Below are 22,361 nucleotides of genomic sequence, written 5' to 3' on the forward strand. Positions count from 1 at the left end.
AAAATACACCTGTCTCATGGCCTGTTACTATTGGCTATTTTCAAAGTCAGGAGATTTGACATCACAAGCCCTATATAAACCACTGGCCTGCCACTTTTTTTTTTATAGGGTTTTGAGGAGTTTTGTGAGAGGAGTTAAGAGGATTGTGCTTTGTGATAGTTGGTGAGAGTTGGAATTTGGTGGAGCGATATCTGATTGAAGTGTGAGTAGTCCTGTGGTATTTTTCTGTTTTGTACATTTATTTTCTCATTTATTTTCTGTCTTGTATTTTTTGTATTTGACTTGTCCTTTGTCTGTGTTACTTGTGTGTGCCTGTGTTGAGAGTGTGTCTGTAGTTAGTGTAGTTTGTCCTTTGTGTTTGTCAGTCCTTCAGTGTTTTGTGTTTCTCTGTGTGAAAATGTCCAGAGATAGGAGGGGAGAACAGGCTGAGGAGAGGGAGATGGAGGTTAAGGGGTCAGAGGAGGGAGAGGGAGAGTTTGAGGAGACAGGACAGGGCAGGGAGACAAAGACAGGGAGGAATGTGCGTTTCTCACATGATGAGAATTGTATGCTGGTGCACAATATTATTCCATGTTATGAGGTCATCCTAGGCAACCTGGCAGCCCGGACCGATTCGCCCTCTTTTGGCCAAGTAGTTGGTGAGTTATTTGGTTTTTTTACCCTAACAGTATTTAAAATGTTTTTTTTCTTTGTAAAAATGCTTTTTTCTTTTTTGAAATGCTTTTTGCTTTTTAAAAGTGACTTTTTTCTTTTTCAAGTGTATTTTTTACTCTATTAGTTTGTAAAGGTTTTTTTTAAAAAAAAAAAACCCCTGTTTTTTTATTTGCAAACACATTTTTGAAATAAACTGTATATTTTGAAATAGTTTTTTGCTGCAAATACATTGTATGCTTTTTCAAATACATCCAGATTCGCCAGGACCGCAGTACAGTCCCAGTCCGAGACCTACACCTCCACCTTCAATGAGAGATTCGGGCACAGACGAGCAAGCAGGTGCGTGATTTCTGTTTAGGAGAGAAATAATGGAGTTAATTGATTTTCTGTGCAAATGTTGCTTTTTTTTAAAAAATTTTTTATGGTTTACAATGAGAACTTAGGGCTACATTTACTAAACTGAGATGTTTCCTATAGCAACCAATCAGAATATACCTTTACTTTATGTATTGCAGTCAACAAAATGACAGCTACAATCTCCACTTTTGGAACCACGCAGTTTAGTCAAAATACCCCAGCCTGTACTACACAGAGGGAGTACTAAAATAGTATTAGTTTACCCCAAAGCACGGTCTAGCAGAATTTGGCTGACTAAATCCTCATATTTGTAGGTTAAAAATACTTTGCTGTTTTACCCCCCTCAGCCATACATAGTCCAAGTGATAATGTGTATTTAAAGGATAAAAAGTGCATCCTGAAGCAGGTAGCATAGGACAAGAAATCAGGAATGCAAACATTGTGAAACAATCTCTAGTTGCTAAAGATTATTCTTTCCTAGCCAGTGTTCAGAATGCAATATACAAACATATTATATCCTATATACTTACCGTCATTTTTCATACACAGGGCCCTCTTCATACCAGGCACCTCAGGCGTAGTCCCTGCGAATGTCCCCTTAGCCAGATAAGCAAACGACAATCACCCTGGAAACAGTGGATGCCCATGTGTCTGGTTTCCAGGATGTTGCATCTGGCCCTGCTGAAGCCCCAGCACACCAGCAACCTGCACCACAAAGTATGGACCCAGCCAGAGAAATGGCGCTGTCTATTGGCGCATTCCAGCAGCAGCAAACAATGTTCATGGAGAGCCAAACTCGCCACATGTCCCAAATTGCGGGCCATTTGAGGCAGTTACACCGCACAAATAGCCAGATACCTGCTGCAATCAACCGTCTGGCTAATGCATGGGAACAAACTAATGTGCAGATGGCCCAAATGACTGGGGCTGTGGAGGCATTACATTCATCCGTTCGTGAGGGGAATACGAAAGTGACCCGGCTGGCAGGCCAACTACAGCAGGAACTCATTGTCCGCTTGCCGGCACCTTTTTCATCCGCCACCACCAGTACAGGTAGTACGCCAAGCAGATCGGCACAGAGTACTCCTCCAAGGAGAGATGCTCGCACCAGGGGTTGGTGAGGGAGAGGAGATAGTGACTTCTGAGGTTGTGAGGTGCCTGCAAAAAGGCGGCGCTAGTGTCTAAAATATATTTAGTTTTTATGTTTTGTTATGCATGTGTATGCATTGTACATTTATTTCTAATGTGTTGTAATGCAATAAATGCAGTTATATTTCAATGCATCTGTCTTTCATTTTTGCAAAGTAATCAAGAGTATACTGCTTGTAAAAAGAAATGCACTAATTTCACTTACACATTGACATTTGACTGTAACTTTTCAGGGAGGTTCACATGCACCACATGAGGAGTACACACTATCCTCTGTTTTAAGGTTCCAATCTACTAACACATTTTATAGCAATAAAACTTTTTCAAAATATGACCTTACAGGTAAAGTAGTTTGTAATGAAACAGACTCTAAACTGCCTCCCCCCTCTGTGCACTGCACATCACTAGATGGGACACGGACCCCTACTTGTTCACTGTCTACTGCAATAATCGGTGGGGTAAGTTGTTGTAAAGCTATGTATCAAACAGCCAGCCAGGATAATATCAGACACCTTTTCAGTAGAGATGAGTGGGCTCGGATATCTGAAATCCGAGCCCACCCGAACGTTGCCAATCCGAGCCGGATCCGAGACAGATCCGGGTATTCCCGCCAATTGCAAAACTGAAACCGAGGCTCTGAGTCATAATCCCGCTGTCGGATCTTGCGATACTCGTATTCTATAAATTCCCCGCTAGCCGCCGCCATCTTCACTCGGGCATTGATCAGGGTAGAGGGAGGTTGTGTTAGGTGGTCCTCTGTCCTGCTATATCTCGTGCTGTGCTGTGCTGTGCTGTTCAGTTCTGTGCTGTGCTGTGCTGTGCTGTGTTCTGCTCAGTCCAGTGGTGCTGTGTCCTGTGCTCTGTCCTTCTGAGTTCAGTGGTGCTGCTGGGTCCTGTGCTGTGTCCTGTTCAGTCCAGTGGTGCTGTGTCCTGTGCTATGTCCTTCTAAGGGCATTGTGATTTCCCCATTATTCCCAAGTTATAAAAAATTTAAAAAAAAGTTATAAAAAAAATAAAAAAAAAATAATTATAAAAAAAAGAAATGAAAAAAAAATATCCAAAAACAATCCTGCAGTATAAGTCCATTGGTACTACAATATTACAAAGTTCACTGATTCTGCAGTATAAGTCCATTGGTACTGCTATATTACAAAAATCACTGATTCAGCAGTATAAGTCCAGTGGTACTGCTATATTACAAAGTTCACTGATTCTGCAGTATAAGTCCAGTGGTACTGCAATATTACGAAGTTCACTGATTCAGCAGTATAAGTCTAGTGGTACTGCAATATTACAAAGTTCACTGATTCAGCAGTATAAGTCCAGTGGTACTGCTATATTACAAAGTTCACTGATTCAGCAGTATAAGTCCATTGGTACTGCTATATTACAAAGTTCACTGATTCAGCAGTATAATTCCAGTGGTACTGCTATATTACAAAGTTCACTGAATCAGCAGTATAAGTCCAGTGGTACTGCTATATTACAACGTTCACTGATTCAGCAGTATAAGTCCATTGGTACTGCTATATTACAAAGTTCACTGATTCAGCAGTATAATTCCAGTGGTACTGCTATATTACAAAGTTTTCCTAAAAGACCCGCTGGCAGGGATGCTGATAACATCTGGTCCGGACTGAAGGACCTGCCAACTATTGCAGACATGTCTACTGTTGCTGCATTGGATGCTGTAACAATAGAAAAAATGGTGGAGGATTATTTTGCTGACACCATCCAAATAGACATGTCAGACAGTCCATATTGTTACTGGCAATAAAAAAGTCAGTTTGGAAGCCCCTGTACAAACTGGCTCTATTTTACCTGAGTTGTCCCCCCTCCAGTGTGTACTCGGAAAGAGTTTTTAGTGCAGCGGGGAACCTGGTCAGTGAGCGGCGAAGGAGGCTGCTTCCTCAGAACGTTGAAAAAATGATGTTCATAAAAATGAATTATCAATTCCTCAATGAAGTACAGCACTGCCCTCCAGATAGTACAGAGGGACCTGTGGTTGTGGAGTCCAGAGGGGACGAATTGATAATGTGTGAGGAGGAGGAAGTATACACTGTAGGGGGAGAGGAATCAGAGGTTGAGGATGAGGACGACATCTTGCCTCAGTAGAGCCTGTTTAGTTTGTACAGGGAGAGATGAATAGCTTTTTTGGTGTGGGGGCCCAAACAAACCAATCATTTCAGCCACAGTTGTTTGGTAGGCCCTGTCGCTGAAATGATTGGTTTGTTAAAGTGTGCATGTCCTATTTCAACAACATAAGGGTTGGTGGGAGGGCCCAAGGACAATTCCATCTTGCAACACTTTTTTTGCCATTATGTGACCATTCAACAGTCGTTTGCCATGAGCACAAAGTAAAACAAAATTAAAACAAATTCAACAAATTAAACCAAAAGTAAAATGCCCTGTCATAATCAAAAACAAGAGGTATTGATGTGCTAGAACTACTGTAGTGTTTATAAGTTATAAACACTACACTTGAAAGCTTGAGCCTTTAAATGAAAAAGTCACTCTTCATTGCACGAATATTTGCAACAGGGACAGTTTTTTTGTTTATTAAAGTCAACAAATAACACTTCGACCTTGTCTGTTTTTCACATACTTGATGGGATCTCAATGATTAATGCTCTGTACCATGGTCGTCTAAAACAAGAGGTATTGACGTGCTTGAACTACTGTAGTGTTTATAACTTATAAACACTACACTTGAAAGCTTGAGCCTTTAAATGAAAAAGTCAGTCTTCATTGCACGAATATTTGCAACAGGGACAGTTTTTTTGTTAACAAAGTCAACAAATAACACTTCGACCCTGTCTGTCTTTCACATACTTGATGGGATCTCAATGATGAATGCTCTGTACCATGGTTGTCTAAAACAAGAGTTATTGACGTGCTATAACTACTGTAGTTTTTATAAATTATAAACACTACACTTGAAAGTTGGAGGAGGTATTGTGGCCCCGGTACCAAATTGGGTACCGGGGCCACTCCACTATGCAGTCCAGATAGAGGCGTATCAGATATTAAACAACGTTGACTGTTGCTGCCAAATCATAAATTAATGAAAATGACCTGTCATCGTCAAAAACAAGAGGTATTGACACGCTCAAACTGCACCCTGTATATGCTGCAGAGGATGTAGGAGCAGGCAGCTGTGCAGTGGAATTCAGACCATTTGAAGGCAGAGGTATTGTGGCCCCGGTACCAAATTGTGTACCGGGACCACTGCACTATGCACTATACCTACCTCGGTGAAACGTTTTGGACTAAAAACAATATTGTGAGGTGTGAGGTGTTCAGAATAGACTGGGAATTAGTGGAAATGATTGTTATTGAATGTTATTGAGGTTAATAATAGCGTAGGAGTGAAAATAAACCCAAAAACTTGATTTTAACACTTTTTATGTTTTTTTCAAAATAAATCCGAATCCAAAACCTTAAATCCGAACCAAAACCTTTCGTCAGGTGTTTTTCGAAACAAATCCGAACCCAAAACCTCAAGCAAATCCGAATCCAAAACACAAAACACGAGACACGAAAAGTGGCCGGTGCACATCCCTACTTTTCAGGTGCATACATAGAGTACAAAGGTAACACACCTCTGCTAGTGGCTACGTGTGCCTCATTGAATTTGTGCTGTGCAAATGTCTGAGGATGCAGCAGAGGAGTCATCAGCCAGAAACCCATTTTTTCATTGGTAAATTTTGGATTGCTTTTACACTCTAATAAGGGTTACCTATGTAATTACATATTGTACATCCTGATTTTGCCCAAACACCAGTATTCATGAGGATTTGTTGCAATTGAAAAAAATAAACAAATGTTGAAATCAGTAAATAGATTGCATGGTGGGGAAAAATAATAAAAAAATACCCGTTCACTTAAATTACAAGACACTGTGGCCATTTCACATATACAATTCCAAAGTAGCAAACTTTGTACATGAAAATGGCCCTTTCCCTTCTGTTCTGAATATCAAAATAGCTGAAACAGCACACTGATTGAGCAATCTCGCCGCTCACAAGCAGCGCTTTCATTTTGGTCTTTTGAATGGCGGTTTTCCGGCGGCTTTATAAACCCCCTAATAGTAAATCCGGCTGTTTGTATGTTGAACATTGTTGAAACCGTCATGGCGCTTTATACAGAGGCGGGTTTGACAACATCATTTTTGGCCGTTTGGACGGCGGGTTTAGCCTAAGTAAATCCGGCGATGACTAAACCGCCGCCAAACCCGCCGAAAGTCGGCGGGTTTACAAACACGCCTGTTAGTAAATCTAGCCCTAAGTCTATATTTCTTTCGTGTACCCTTATCTGTGAGAAGAAAAACAAGATAGTGATCTTGAAACAGCAGACAAAACAAACATTTCCATTCTTTTCCCTCGGCCAGCGAGTAGGAAAACAAGCAGTTGACAACATAAAACAAACAAGCAAAATCAACAAAGATTACCTTTTAAATAAGTTACCTGCACACTAATACTTACCAAAGATTATTATTTGCCTTGTCTGGTCCTAATTTCTTAGCTTTTGCTCTAATATTTTCTTTACAATCTTTCCTCAAATGTCTCTTCTTAAGACAGTAAAAACACTTCAAAGATTTCTCTTTCTTTCGTCCCTTATAGTGGTTTTTATAATTCTGAGGTTGTGAATGTAGTTTTTCTAACGCCTGGATACCCAACATCATTAACCTATCACTCTGTGCTTTTTCCTTTTTACATATATTTTTATCATGTTCTACAGCCTGCTCTCTAATTTCATTTACCGTAAGACCTCTCCAATTATGAAAAGAGGTTTGTATCCAGGTCCTTAGATCCTCCCAGAGGGCGTTCATTAGTACTGCAACAGCTACCTCCCTATGATGTGGATTTACCCTTATATCTGATATCCCTGTGTACTTAATCATGGCCGCTAGAGCCCTAGAAAAATAATCAGTTGTAATCTCATTACCTTTTTGTTTGATGGTGAATATTTTGCCCCATTCCATTGTCACTGGAAAATATATGGCCAACTCTGTGATTATACGTTCAATATTATCCTGATTGTCATCCTCAGTTAAGGGTTTAGCCTTCTCCAACCTACAATCCTTAACGAACTTTTGTATATCAGTATCGAGAGGAAGACAAGCTCTAAACAACACTCGCCAATCTTTATCATTAGGCTCATGTGCATTACCTAAATGTCTAATAAATTTCTGACACTTGGCCAAATCTTTTCTAGGATCAGGGAAATCAGACATAATTGTAAATAGTTCCGTCTTAGTCCATGGAAAATACATTGCTACCTGTTTCATGGGAACTACACCATCTCTGTCCGCTTTCCCATTGGGAACTGCTGTTGTGCGGACAGGATATAAGCCTACCAAATCACTATGTTCTGAACTAGTTGCTGGAATCGCTGTTGCAGTACAATGAATGTCTCCCCCTTTGATAACTTTTACATTATTCTCACCAATTTCAGCCGCTGCCCCTGCTTGTGGAACCATTCCCTTTCCTTGTCCGTGTATGTTACTGGCATGGGCAGTGGCTGAAATGACTGTGGGCACATCTTCTTCATCTAAAACATTACTTAAGACATCATACAACTTATTCATTACATTTTTAAAATTTTTGGTATTGGCTGTACCTATCACTTCAATCGCATTTGGCTGCGAGGGCACGCATGCGCTCAGTTCTCCACGTTTTGCACCGCTCACTTCCGTTGTGCGCGCGATTTGCACCACGCCTACTTCCGCTGAGCACGCGCTCCCTTGCCACGTGTACCCTTCTTGTTGCCACAATTTTAAACAGTCATCATGTTCAATTCTTGTTTTCGTTGATTTTATCAACTGCACCTTATCTCTAACATTATTTAACACCTCTGAGTCAAGACTACCTATGTTTGGGAAAGGTTTCACACATTCCCGGGTCATCTTGACCCATTTGTCGTAGTATGCCGTTGCATACGCACCGTATTTATTATACATAACATGCTTTGCCGACCCAACCGGCCATTCATTAGGCAGCACACAACTCTCCATGACTTCTTGGCCCTGGACGATTTCAACAGGTACGTCCCCTTAAAAATATCAATGCCTTTCCTAGTTTGAGTACTTTACCACTGTTAGCAACCGATATCAATCAAGAATATCAGTGGTTGCAGCGTATTTCCTCCCACATCTCCCAAGTCGCAATCATGGCTGCACTAAATCAACCATGCGGTCTGATCGCACCGCTTACGGATACTAACTATCAGTAAACTTTGCGATTAATATTTGGGAATGCCGCGAAAACCTGTTATTTTCGCTTCGAGTATACCTGCCATGTATACTCTGTGGTGTCTCTTTATCACCTGCTCTTTCTAAGAACAGAACACCACTTCACACAAAGGTTTCTTTATATCCTGCTCATCCCTAGAACAGAACCTTTGTTGTCAGGTCACCTTTTTTTTACCATGCCCCGTCAGACACACCTGAACCAAAGCGCTATCAATTTTCAACAATTCCCCGCTGCCCTCTCAATACTCAATCACGGCCTTACCATGCGGTCAAATCGCACCACTCAAAGAGAATTTATACCATCTCTGTCCGCCTTCCCATTGAGAACTGCTGTTGTGCGGACAGGATGCAGACTTACTATTTATCACTAAGCGTCGTGATTAGTATTGAGCGCGCGAACAAAAACCTTTATTCCGTTACCAGTCTACTTTTGCCTTTATGTATAAATAACATTCACATACACACACATAACCTTTGTTTTCTGTACAGAGAAAACATTTCCCAAACAATGGCACTATTTTTTCAGAGATTTTACCAAGTGATTACACTATGCATAGATAACAGACTATGATCATGACTGTTTACACACGTTTCAACAATACCAGAAGTACACATACTCAATGCAGGAAGTACACATACCTTATGGAATGCTATACCCTTTAAAACGCAAAATGACAATAAAAAGAAACATTTCTCTTTCTTGTCCCTAGATTCTAGTTAGCGTTCCTTCAGACTATGGACTACGGACATTCTGTTTCGCAACACAAAGTGAACCACAGGTCTTAAACAAATTGCGTTTTTTCCCATATGAGACGCGTCCGTCAATCCACCCTTTGTTGAGGAACCGTAAGCGTTGCATACCTGCCGATAACGTAACTCACCTTCTAGCCCCCAAATTATTAAAGTAATTCTATCGTTTTCAAATAAGCATTGCCCAAGCGATTGTATTGTGTTTCTAATGCACAAAGTGATTTATTTTAGCAGATGTAAAAAGTTAACAGTTCAATACATGAATGTAATATAATACAGTACAGTACAGCCAATACCAAAAGATAAATACATACCGCTTGCGCTACGCTGCTCTAACCACGGGCACCAGTGGACAGTGATTCACCTTTGAATACTGCGATCAGAGTAGACTGAGCCTGGTGGCGGTGCAGCTATGATTATATATACAGTCAGTGTTACACAGTGAACAATAGAGATGATGTAGCTTGCTTCTATAGGTCCAGACAAGGGTGGTTCCAGGGTAAACAGGTCATAGGCTGATTCAATCTAAGGAATCCAAAGGTGGGGGTCATCTCTCCAGGGGATGTGCTCCAGTTACAATGAGTTCATTAGCATATCACATTCTGATATCAATCTGGCTATTTATTCCCTAACATCAATAACTAGAGTATGCAATATGCGATCTCTTCGGCGATGGAACCGGACAGCTGCTGATGAATAGGGGATTAGTTCTAAATCTACTTTGACTTTGCTATCGGTTTTGTCAAACAAACACAAAAGGTTTTGGTTTTGCATCTGGATTTTGAAACTTTGCCATCATTGCATTTGCTTTCAATTAAAAAAATAATAAACTGCATAGTGTTGATATATCATTGTCATTGCACCCAAACCTCCCTCGCATGTTCAAATTTACTATTACTGAAATTGAATAAATAAATAACCACACAAACACCAATGTAAATTTGGCAAAAGGTCACAATTTTTATTTAAATGGTGGCGGAGAGAGTGATGCAAGTCAGCTAACAACTAATAGTAAAGCCAAACAGCGGGTGGTCATTTTGCTATTACACCACTGGTCTTATGATATAATCCTTTATGATGTTATAGCTTCTTAGCAACTGTCATAAGGTTTTAGAACCAGCAGGAGAGGTCTTCACCTATAGCAGCCACCTTTCCCATAGAGTTGGACACACTCACAAGTACTCGTATGCCCCAGAACTTAACTCAATTTAGTAAAGGTTTATGAGCAGGAACTGTTAGCAAGGAGATAGGAGAAATGGGGCCAAGAGCAAGCCCCCATGTCCACAAATAATCCAGCAACAATTTAAATAAGGTTTCGCACACCGGCTGCCTGTCATTAGCCAGGACACAGCGGCAGTGTGAGGCGTCCCGATTGCCATGGCATCAGAGTGAGTACACCCCTTGGAGACTGCCTCTGATGCAAATCTCGGGCAATCCCCGTTAACCCAGGGTTTGACAAAGCCTACCCCAGAGCAATGATTTTTCTGCTCCATCCCACGTAAATATTTACGAGCCCCCCTGGTTTGATTCAGAAGGGCAGCATTACGACACAGAGTATATAAGGAAAACAAGGTAGAAAAATCCTGCTCTTGGCTACCAATGAATGCTCTGGTAAAGTTTTGTGTGCCTAATCTTTGTAGTATGGGTGCAGGCCACCTTCATCTCTCAGCATCCTCATTTATTTATATAGCGACTGCAAATTAGGTAGCACTTTACAGTTGGGTATCTACTGATACCTCTGTCCATCTAATGACATTCGATTGTTTCTCCTCTTGACTCTCCATTTTGCCTGCTGTATAAAGTTTCAAATTTAGTGTGTGTGCAGCGTTTTAACATTTTTATCTCTTGCACCTTACACTAAATTTTTGTTGTTGTTTAATTTATCCAATGGATAAATTGGATACATTTCAGTTTGTGGCATGGCAGATGACATTTTTTATGCAGCCGCTTCAATGTACTACAAGAGGTCACTGAATGTCGAAAATACCCAGAAAAAGCCCTCATACACAAACTCCCTTTTTTAAATATAGATTTCACTGAATGACCCTTCCAAAAGAGACAAGTAATGAAAAACAGATTTTTTTTAAAATATATATTACGTTATTTTGGGGTGTGTAGCTGTGTGCTGATCCTCACACATAAATTCCCTTTTTTAAATATAGATTTCACTGAATGACTCTTCCAAAATGGACAAGTATTCAAAAATAGAATAGATTAGAATATATTACAATTTTTGGGGTGTGCTGCTGCATGCTCATCCTCACAAACAGCCTTTTTTAAATATAGATTTCACCGAAAAATCCTTCCAACAAAATAGATAAGTATTGAAAAATAGAAAAGATAATATAATATATAGCCTTTTTAAGCACAGTGTTTTTCTCAAGAAGTAAATATAGTTCAGAATGATATCTATCTAACTCAGTCTGTATATACTCTCTAGCATTATATATATATATTATTAAAGTAATTTTATCGTTTTCAAATAAGCATTGCCCAAGCGATTGTATTGTGTTTCCGAAGCACAAGCAATTTATTTAGCAAAAGCAATTTGTTTAGCAGTTCAATAAACAAGTACAATGCAGTACAATATAGCCGACACATGATACCTATTAAAGATGTTACATTAAAGCAGGAAAGTATGAAAACACCGAATACATTACATTTTCCTTATAGAGCTCCCCCGAGGACAATGGAACACAGTCATGCTCACATGTAGCCACGTTCAGAGAGAGAGAGAAAGAGCTGATAAAAAAAAGCTTGATAGTATCAGTATAGAACATGTTTCCATTGGTTCAGGGTTCAGGACAGTCTAATGTAAATCAGGTCTTAGGTCAGTTCAAAGGATTTCTCTGGAAAGAGGGGATCACCTTCCCCCAACAGCTGAAAACAAGTGCTTCTCAAGGAAACTGACCCAAACCAGTTATAAACAACTTAAAACACAATGCCATTTTGATCATTCAATCTTTTATCTTCCATAACTATTGATTGCAGGAAGCGATCGCAAAGCCGAAATTATAGGATGAGAGATAGTAATGTGCAGATCAAAATGACACTAAACATGATACATTTGCTAAATCCTGAGCCTTAGATACTTTTAAAGTGCTCTTTACATTATTATATTTAACCGTAAACTCTATTACATTTGATTATAAACAACCGTGTTGGAACTATTTTAAGGTGAACTATTTACAAGTGAATGTGTAAGTGTATGTGTGCGTTATTTATCGTGCGATTGCGTCATAAAAATATCAATCAATCAATCAATATAGTTTATTTCATCCAATTATTCAACTTTGTCAATATATATATATATATATATATTTATATTTATATATATATATTTGGCGTGAGTTGGTCAGCTTAACATATATTGCAATATGTAGAACTAACATTCCATGTTTTTATTATAGAACAGTATTTAGTACAGCATTAATTATGTGTTTGGAGAGTGCAGAGTATCCCTGTTTTCTTGTTTTTATATATATATATATATATATATATATATATATATATATATACAAGTTAACCCGTGAATGATACTCATGCATTCTAGTCAAATCAAGCTACTTAAGGTGTTAAAAAGGTTCTTGTCATGCATTTGGGCCATAGCCCAGGCCTCAACCACCAACCACTCCCCACTGTCACCCCCGGCAACCACCAACCACTCCCCACTGTCACCCCCGGCAACCACCAACCACTCCCAACTGTCACTTCTCCTTCAAGAAATATATATATATATATATTTTTAAAATCTTTATAAACACTTTTAACATTTAACAAATTAAATTAACAAATTAAAAACATCTTAGTATACCAAATTTCAGCCTTTTCTGAATTTTTTTTTCCACACACACTAAGAATTTAGTAGGTCAGTGTATAACTCCGCCCAGCAGGTGGCGCTGCAGCTTGGTTTTATTTTTTACACACACACACACACACAGACAGACAGGCTAACACATGCCACTAGACATTTATATTATAGATATATATATATATATATATATATATACATATCTATATCTATATATATATATATATATATATATATATATATGCCTTTTGTCTCTGTGTTTACATTACCCTGAAGTACCTGTGATCCCCCAGAGATGCTGCTGTTCTGCCTTTCCCACTACCAGAAATTAACTAGCACAGCTGATTAATCATCCACACCTCACTATGTCTTACATATGCCCGCCTATTCCAGTATCCTTTGCTGGTCATTGATGTTCCTAAGCCTACTTATGTTTGTCCCCTGTATCACTGCCTGTATTCTCTGCATATTTCAATTACCTGTATGTCTCCTGGAGATAACCTGACAATTGCATTTCTCCTGCTATATGCTATTCCAAAAAATCTGATTATACTCTGACCCATTCTGTGTTCATTGTATCCTCGATTGCTCTGCAATAAACTGTACAATGTTTTTCATTACATGCCTGGCTCCAAGCTTATAATTGCAAGACATAGTTTGTGGAACAGTTCTGTAACAGAATGACCAGCCTAAAAAAAGCCTTGGAATCATGTGAAAGATGCTGCATCAGATTTTGTCCAGGAACTCTCATTGCAATTGTTCTCATTTATTTTCTCCTGCAAACATGTCTGCCTTACAAATGACTGAACTGCCTCTGCTACAGTGTCTACAAATGGACATCATTTTGTTATGCTCTCAGCTGGCTCAATTTTCTACTTAACTTTTGTATCCACTCAGAAGACTATCAGATTTTGTTTTTCCCAATTCCAATACTGTTGAATTGCCTCAACCAACTTTTTCTGCTGAAGAATCCGTGCAAAGAGCACCTCTTAATGGTATATTATTACAAATTTGCATTTAACTAAGAACTACTGTGCAACAAACTCCAGGTTAGCAAGTGGTCCACGCACCCATCTGACCGAAGTGGCGTGATGACACAGAAGGATTAACAAATTATGTCTTTACTGTGCTAGTGATGTACGTTTTTTACAAGACTATCCATTCCGCAGACTACGACCTGTCTTCTGTTTACTCTACCACTCATTCCGGATTTGTTTGTACTTCACTTCCAGTTTCTACATTTCAACCTGTTCTGTTCCTTGGCATGGGGCCCAATCCACCAGCTCCAGTGGTGAATGTTCCAAACAGTTGATTTGGCCACACCTGATGTTTTTGCTATCTCTCTGATGTGTTTGTTTTGATTTTTCAGCCTAATGATGGCTTGCTTCGCAGATAGTGACAGCTCTTTGGATCTCACATTGAGAGTCGACAGCAACAGATTCCAAATGCAAATGTCACACAAACTCCAGACCTTTTGCCTGCTTAATTTATGATGAAATAACGAGGGAATAGCCCACACATGTCCATGAAATAGGTTTTGAGTCGATTGTCCCATTTCTTTTGGCCCTTAAAAAGTGTGAGGCACATATAGAAACCATTGTAATTCCTACACTTTTCACCTGATTTGGATGTAAATACCCTGAAATTAAAGCTGAAAGTCTGCAGTTAAAGCACATCTTGTTAGTTTCATTTCAAATCCATTGTGGTGGTGTATAGAGCCCAAAATATGAGAATTGTGTCGATGTCCCAATATTTATGGACTTGACTGTATGTATGTATATATATATATATATATATATATATATATATATCAGTTATGGCATCCTTCCGTTTAGAGACAATTATTATATACGAATCTCCTAAGTATTTAAAGGTAAAAGAAACAAGAACTCATATCTGTCAAGGACACAGCTTCTCCGTGTTAGACATTATATTGCCATTCTTTGTGAAAGCTTACTCTGATATAGATTACAGTGATAATGTATTTACATAAGAGAAATTGATATTTTTTCTTATTATCTTTAACTCATTTCTTGATTTTATTAATTGTATTCAATCTAAATCAGAGAACAGACACAATGGGTGGGATTCATTAATGAATGTAAAGCAAATCAAATTAGTAACTTTTCACCTTGGCAATACCATGTTGCGGTGGATGGGGATATAAATTTAAAAAGTGATGGCGGATTTATATTTGGAGCAGAACATGTCCTAGATCAACTTTAAATTTCAGTGTAAAAATAAAGCTATCAAGTTTTTGTGTGCTACATGAAAAAACAGCCAGTATTTAATTTATGTGCATTGTAACTGTCACACGCTGCTCATTCGGCTTCCATAGACCAAGACTGAGACATGTGTCTCATTAACAGACTTCAAACCTCTAAGTGCTGATCTGGGCATGTGCAGACTGATTACCTGTCCACTTCTAATTAGATTCCTATTGGTTCCTGTGTTGGCTCCAGACTTGAAAGGGCACTTCCTCCCTTTCCTCTGGGCCTGTTGATCAAGTTACCTGTCTGTTTAGGTCACTACCTATTCTATGAGCTCTCATCTGGATCGTCAGTGCCTCTGCTGTATTGTTACTCCGCGGTCTCTACCGCTCAAGCTGCAACCCCCTTTGCTGTGTGCTACACCATGGACTAAGTTGCTTCAGCTGCACCCGTCACTGCTGTGTTACTACTCTACAGGTTGTACCACTCAAGCTGCATCTACCTCTGCTGTCTTGCTACATCTCGGGCTATACTGCTCCAGCTGCACCTGTTTCTACTGTGTTGCTACTCCCCGGGCTATACCGCTCAAGCTGCAATTACCTCTGCTGTGTGCTACTGTGTGAGTTATACCGCTCAAGCTGCAACCACCGATGCTGTGTGCTACATTACGGGCTATACCGCTCAAGCTGCAACCATCTCTACTGCTTGTCACTCCTCGGGCTATACTGCTCCAGCCGCACCTGCCTTCACTGTATCGCTGATTTTGGAACGGGACTGTTTAAACCACACCTGACTGTCAGGTTGCTCCTTCAAGTCATCTCTCTGAACCGTTCTATCCAGCTTCATCTGTTCCGCATTGGTCATTCCGGCTCAGTGGCATTACAGGTCGTATCTCCAAGCTGCTTGTTGTCCTCTTTCCTGGCTGAACTGTTCAAGTATCATTGAAAGCATTAAGGCACTATTTGGTATCGGGTCCCTGCCGCATCTACTGTGTATCTACTGCTACCTGGACTGTTAAACTCTCCTTTGATGTGTGCTGCGCTATTGTGATACCGTACACCTGTGCCTCATTCTTTCCACCCTATTGCTGGACTGTTCATTCAAAGCTATATCCATTTGTCTGTTGATTGTTCATATTGCCTATGACATTGTCGGTGGCTCCGCCCACCTTGTACCACGTTTCTAGTGTTTATGCATCTAACAAGACTTTCCTGTATATTCCTGTATATTCATTCAGTCATCATCAAACCGCTGATTGTACTTTTATCCTGCATCTGTCATCTATTGGAACCTCGGGTTACTATTACCACTTGCCAGTTTATTGTTAGATTTTCCCTGAGGATCCGTTCTCACAACATCTTTGAACGGATCCAGAGTCCAGAATACCAAACCGTGACAGTAACATGGTTTTGTCCAGGAGAAAACGTAATCATTTTTTGCTTTACTTTCCTTAATCAATCAGGCCCAATATCTTTATCTTATTTTACAATTCACTCTAAGCCGCTAAACATTTATTCTATGAGTCATCAGGCCCAACCAATACAAATTTAGATTTTTATCAAAATGTGCATGGTATCTCTGACATGGGATTGCCTATTTGAGATCTCCTTTTATAGATATTTTTCAAATTTTGGAAAAGTGAAGAAGTTGAATGAAATGGGTTCTTAACCCGAGATAGTGACATCCCACATACAGCTGGCGTAGGAGCAGTCAAAAGTTTTCCTAAAAAATGACATAGGGATCTCAGTCAGCCAATGTGAGTTTATCTTTAATTTCTTCACTTTTCTTTTAACATATAATTGCTTTCTGTTTTGACACTAAATTCTATCTTCACTATTGACACTTTGGTTAACCGTGGTCACTAGGTTTGCCCTGAGTTTTGAGAAACTCTATATGGGCCAGTTTGAGAAGTAGTATGTGTGGGATGGCCCATTCATGGTGAACCTAGTGTTATGTGGCAAGTCTATTGATGACCTATTTATTATCTGGGATGAACATTTTGATTTAGCACTAGATTGGGTGAATTATTGAAATTAATATAAATTAAATTACATATATTTAATCTAAAATTAACAAACACTTTTAGTTACACATCTGTAAACTTTCTGGATATGATCCTTTCAATTTAGGGCACAAGGTTTATATCATCTAATTTAGCCAGTTATCCAGTTTACTTGAATAACTATCTGCATTTAATCAATGCACATCATAGACCATGGGTTAGAAATATCCCAAAAAGACAATTGAAAACACAAAATGCAATTTAACTAAATAAACAGTTTTTGTTATGCACATTAAATGTTGTAAAATTTTAGGCAGAGAGACTATCCAAAAAGCTTGCTATACAAAATAAAATGGATAGACAAGAAGCACCTGAGCTGTAAAATATAGTTTTGCGTAATTTGTCTTGTAAATAATTCCTTTCGTCTCAAAATTCAATAATTTAATAATAGATCTCGTCAAATTAAACAACTCGGGCCTGATTCATTAAGGAAAGTTAAGCAAAAAACTGAGTAAGTTTTAGTACTCAAGTTTTCTGAACCAAACCATGCTGCAATGCAAGGCGTGTAAATTAGTTTATAATTTTGCATATAAGGAAAATACTGTCTGTTTTTTCATGTAGCACACAAATATTTGATAGCTTATTTGTACACTGAAATTTAATTTGAATTTAATGTTGTTCTAGAACATGCACTACCCCAAGAATAAATCTGCCATCACATTTTAAATTTACCTCTCCCTCCAATGCGACATGGTTTTGCCTTACTTACTTACTTTTGCTTAACTTTTCTTCATGATTCAGGCAATCATCTCTAAGAACTTTCAGGTTTTAAAACAAAACTCAGTGCTAAGTAATATAATTTTGTTTAAATTCAATATTAGTTTTAAGAAATATAGAAATCTAAAGCATTTTCTTGTCCCAAGTGGCCTGAATACTGTCACACTGAAAGTGGAAATATATGGTTAGCACCTAGGCCTTTGGGTTGCTTTTTCTGCAGTTGATCAATGTGTCTTGTGGCTTTAATAAAAGAAAAGCATCTGAAATAGTATCTTCAGCGAATGGCGCTGAACATAGTGTCTATAGTTCCACATTGTGAGTCATCCTATGCTATCTATATCATTGTGAGGCCAGGATGGTCTAGACCATAATAAGATAGCTAGAACCAGATTCGCTGTAGCATTCACCTCTAGCAGTTCCTTTTCTCTTAGTGCTAGATACACTCACTGATACTCTGCTGCCCAAATGACTTAATTAAATGGTAGTGGAGTCTTGTTCGGAGTAGGGACTCTGTGTCGCTACAGAGGGTATGATTAAGAAGACAGAAGTAATAAAGACTCACAAATAGTAGGGCAGGAACACAGGTACCCACAGGCAAGGTTCAAGGGTACAGGAGGTCCAGGCAACAGTAGATGGAATGGAGCGGTCAGACTCCAATACCAGTAAAATAGGTGGCAGACAGCAAGGATAGTAAATAACTAGGTACAGAGTAATTGACAGGCAACAGACAGTGAGAATAGTCAATATCCAGGCACTAGGTCAATAACAAGGTCAGAGAGCCAAAATAGCAGGAGACAAGAGTATTACATTGCTGGAATGGCATAGGTAAAACACACAACAGCACCTCTGTTGGGAGTATGGCATTGCATCCATAAGTTAGCGTGAACCACTAGACCTTTGAAAACACATTTTAGGGAACATTGATTTACAATAATTAACCAGCTCAAGAAGCATAGTGTATCTGAACATTTTGCTCTTAAGCAAAAGGGCAATCCATTGGATCATACAGTGATGGTGGTAGAACTCGTCAAAAGCACAGCAATGGAGGTGACGGATTGAGGCAATTTTTTAAGAAGGTGTTCAGACTGCATTCTCTGCATTCAGTGGGCCTGAGTCATTAAGGAGAGAAAAGCATAAAAAAGGAGTAACTTTTGATAAGGAAATTGTGAAGAAACGAGTGTGATAACACTAACCATTCTATTTCTCGTTTCTCACATAATGTGGATTATAGCAAGTACTTTTTATAGCCCTTGCTTTTGTTCCCCAGCCCACCAGACTACAAATGCATTGTCCAATTACATGTGGCTAAGGGGACATTGTAGCTCAGTGTAAATATGTATATTGTGTATTATATATTGATGACTTGCAGTAAGGTTATTTATTGTCTTTAAAGTGAAGCCAGGGGGATTATGGGTAGGGATCAGGTTGCGAGCTGCTGGAGTGGGAAAACTAATTAGTGTCCATTGTTCTCACCAGGCTAGTCCAGACAGGCCATCTAACAGGGGAGGTTCTGTGGAAGGACAGCTCATCTTCACTCCTCTCTCCAACCCCCCTCCCTAGTCCAGCACTGACCAATGGTTAAGAAGAATAGACCCAGGGGTTTTCCCAGGGAGGGGAAACACTGTGGAAATTAAACCCGGGATATAAGGAGCCACTCGAGGGGGGAGGGGGTGTTCATTCTGGGATTTCATTCATGAAGAGTGCAAGATCTAGTTTTGAGTTGTCGTTCTCTAACTAGAGTCTATATATGCAGCTGAGAGAGATCCATAGGTCATGAAGTCTGGACAGCCAAGTGACTATAACTCCTTAAGCTATTGGGGTAAGGGACAAATGATTTGGTAAACCTGCCTGGCATTTATTTACTGTGTGTACATAATATTCTAGTGTTGTTTGTATGACAATAAATGTACTGTTGTACTTTTGTAACTGCATTTGCCTGAGTGGCTATACGAATCCTAGAAGGTACTGGGTAGACTTCCCTGGAATAGGAAGGCACCCAGGGGTGGCAAGCCAGCGTGAAGTGGGTAGCATTGGGCCAGAAACCTGGTATCTTCACAGAAATAATATCTCAGAACACAGAGTCAAATGAAAAGCAAATCTTCCATTTATTGCACACAGATGCCTAATTCATACAAAATAGACATAGTTAGTAGAAGTAGTTTATATAGGCCGTTGTCTGGCACTTATCCAAGTTTTGTCAGTAGTAATTGTACTCCTACAATGAACAAGTTATGTATTGATACAATATGATGAGCTGGTCCCAAGAACCCATTAATCCTATGATAACAAATGATTTTTGACACATTTATTACCTGTTCAGTATTATGGTTCCCGGGACTCAGAACATCTGCAAACTATTCCATATGTTAATGTCCTGTCACAGAATACATAATTGCGACAGTGACCTTCCTATAATACTAACTATTTATGGCATATATACAGAGCTTCATTTGAGGTAGATAAGTTGATCATTGTTCTGTCCTCTCAAGGCTTAAGTGTTTTCTTTCAAGTATTAATGACATTATGAGTTAACTTACAATACATAGTCATTTAACACAAGATTAGACTTATGTCTGTCGACTTCCTACAATTATCTCATACAATGAACCTAGATATAAATTCATAGTGTCTTCAGTACATAAAATATCAGAGCATGACATAAACTTTTATCATAAACAATATCTTAACTTCAGATATGTTTCCTTTATTTTCATTCAGCTCCCAAACTTCTTTATCACTTTGCACCTGGGCAAAACCATTTTGTATTGGAGGGGGAGGAAAATTTAAAATGTCTGCACAGATTTATAGTTGGGGTAGGGCACGTCCTAGATCAACTATAAATTTCAGTGTAGAAATAAAGCTATTAAGTATTTGTGTGCTAGATAAATAAACAGGCAGTACTCAACTTATGTGCAAAATAACAAACTATTTTGCACTCCTTGCATTGTAACATCATTTGTCCAGGAGAACATTTACTCATTTTTTTTGCCTTACTTTCCTTAATAACTCAGGCCCAGTGAGTCTATAGAGTTTAATGAGTTTCACGGAATTTATGTTTTTTTTCTCATGTCTGTAGTGTCTGCACAGTAAGTTAAAAAGTGGGCTTGGGAAGGTTTAGCCAAATTAATGTCACTTTAGATTATTAGTGCGAGATTAATAGTGCAGGTTCTTATGAGATAATTAATACACCAACTAGTATATTTAAATGTAATTTTATTTTTTTATCTTTAATATTTGGAATTTTACAATGGCTCATTTTATTTAGTTTGTTTTATTTAGATTTACGTTTAGGTTAGTTTCTAGATGACACCTAGTTTTAGATGAAATGAATCAATGTGTCACTCACCGGACCGTGAGTGCCTCTTCACTGGTGCGTGGCCAGTATTCCTGCCAGCACCTATCCTGAACCGTGGCCGCCCGCCATCCTGATGGTCTGCGCATGCGCAGTTCCTAAGAACTCTTCTGACCTTTGCTTTTAGTTAATTGGTTGATCAGGCAACGCTCCCTATTTAAAGCACCTGTGTTCATTACCTCGTTGCCTGATCTTGGAGTCTCATTCCCTGTGAGTCTCTGAAGGTGTTCCTGTGTACTTCTCCGTGTCTTCAGCTTCCTGCTGATTCCTGCTCAAATCATTGCCGGTTTCCAGACCGCTTCAAGTCTCCTGTGTTCTACTATGTCTTCAGTTCCCTGCTGATTCCTGCCGGTTTCCAGACCGCTACAAGTCTCCCGTGTTCTACTATGTCTTCAGTTCCCTGCTGATTCCTGCTCTAATCATCTGCGGCTTCCAGTCCGCTATTACCTCCAGTGATCTACTCGTGTTCGCTATCTCCAGTGATTCCTGCAATGCTCATCGTTGTTCTACCCGTGTAAAGTTCTCTGCCTGTGTGCTGACCCAGACCCTGATTACCGCTACCACTCACCTGTGGTTTCTTTACTCGTGCTGGCGTGCAGCCGCTCAGCTGTTCCTGTATCCTCTCGTGGACAGCCTGCTCAACTGAACCGCGGTATGCTTACTTTCTATTGACTGTATTCGTTTACTGCATATCCGCTTGGACTGTTCTCCACTTACCCACGGAATCCTCTATCTCCCTGAGACTGTGTTATTACTCCGCATATCTGCTGGGAAGTTTAGCTCTTTGTTCAGTCGTGAGATACAAATGCTAATTGACCTTCTGCTATTAGCCTGGATTCCAGTAGTGAATTTGTCTGTCAAGCAGCGCCTGCCACACCAACATAGACTTGTGCATATTGTTTGGGATCAAGTTCCTTGTGCTCTCAGTGTCTACATTCTATGTTTCCACTCATCAACACTTGTACACCTCCTCACCTATTAAGCAGTGGCACAACTTGCTATACGCAGACCACGGACTTCCCCGCTACCTACCTGCACCTGGACAA

This window comes from Mixophyes fleayi, chromosome 4, assembly GCF_038048845.1.
Source record: "Mixophyes fleayi isolate aMixFle1 chromosome 4, aMixFle1.hap1, whole genome shotgun sequence".
Lineage (NCBI taxonomy): Eukaryota > Metazoa > Chordata > Amphibia > Anura > Limnodynastidae > Mixophyes > Mixophyes fleayi.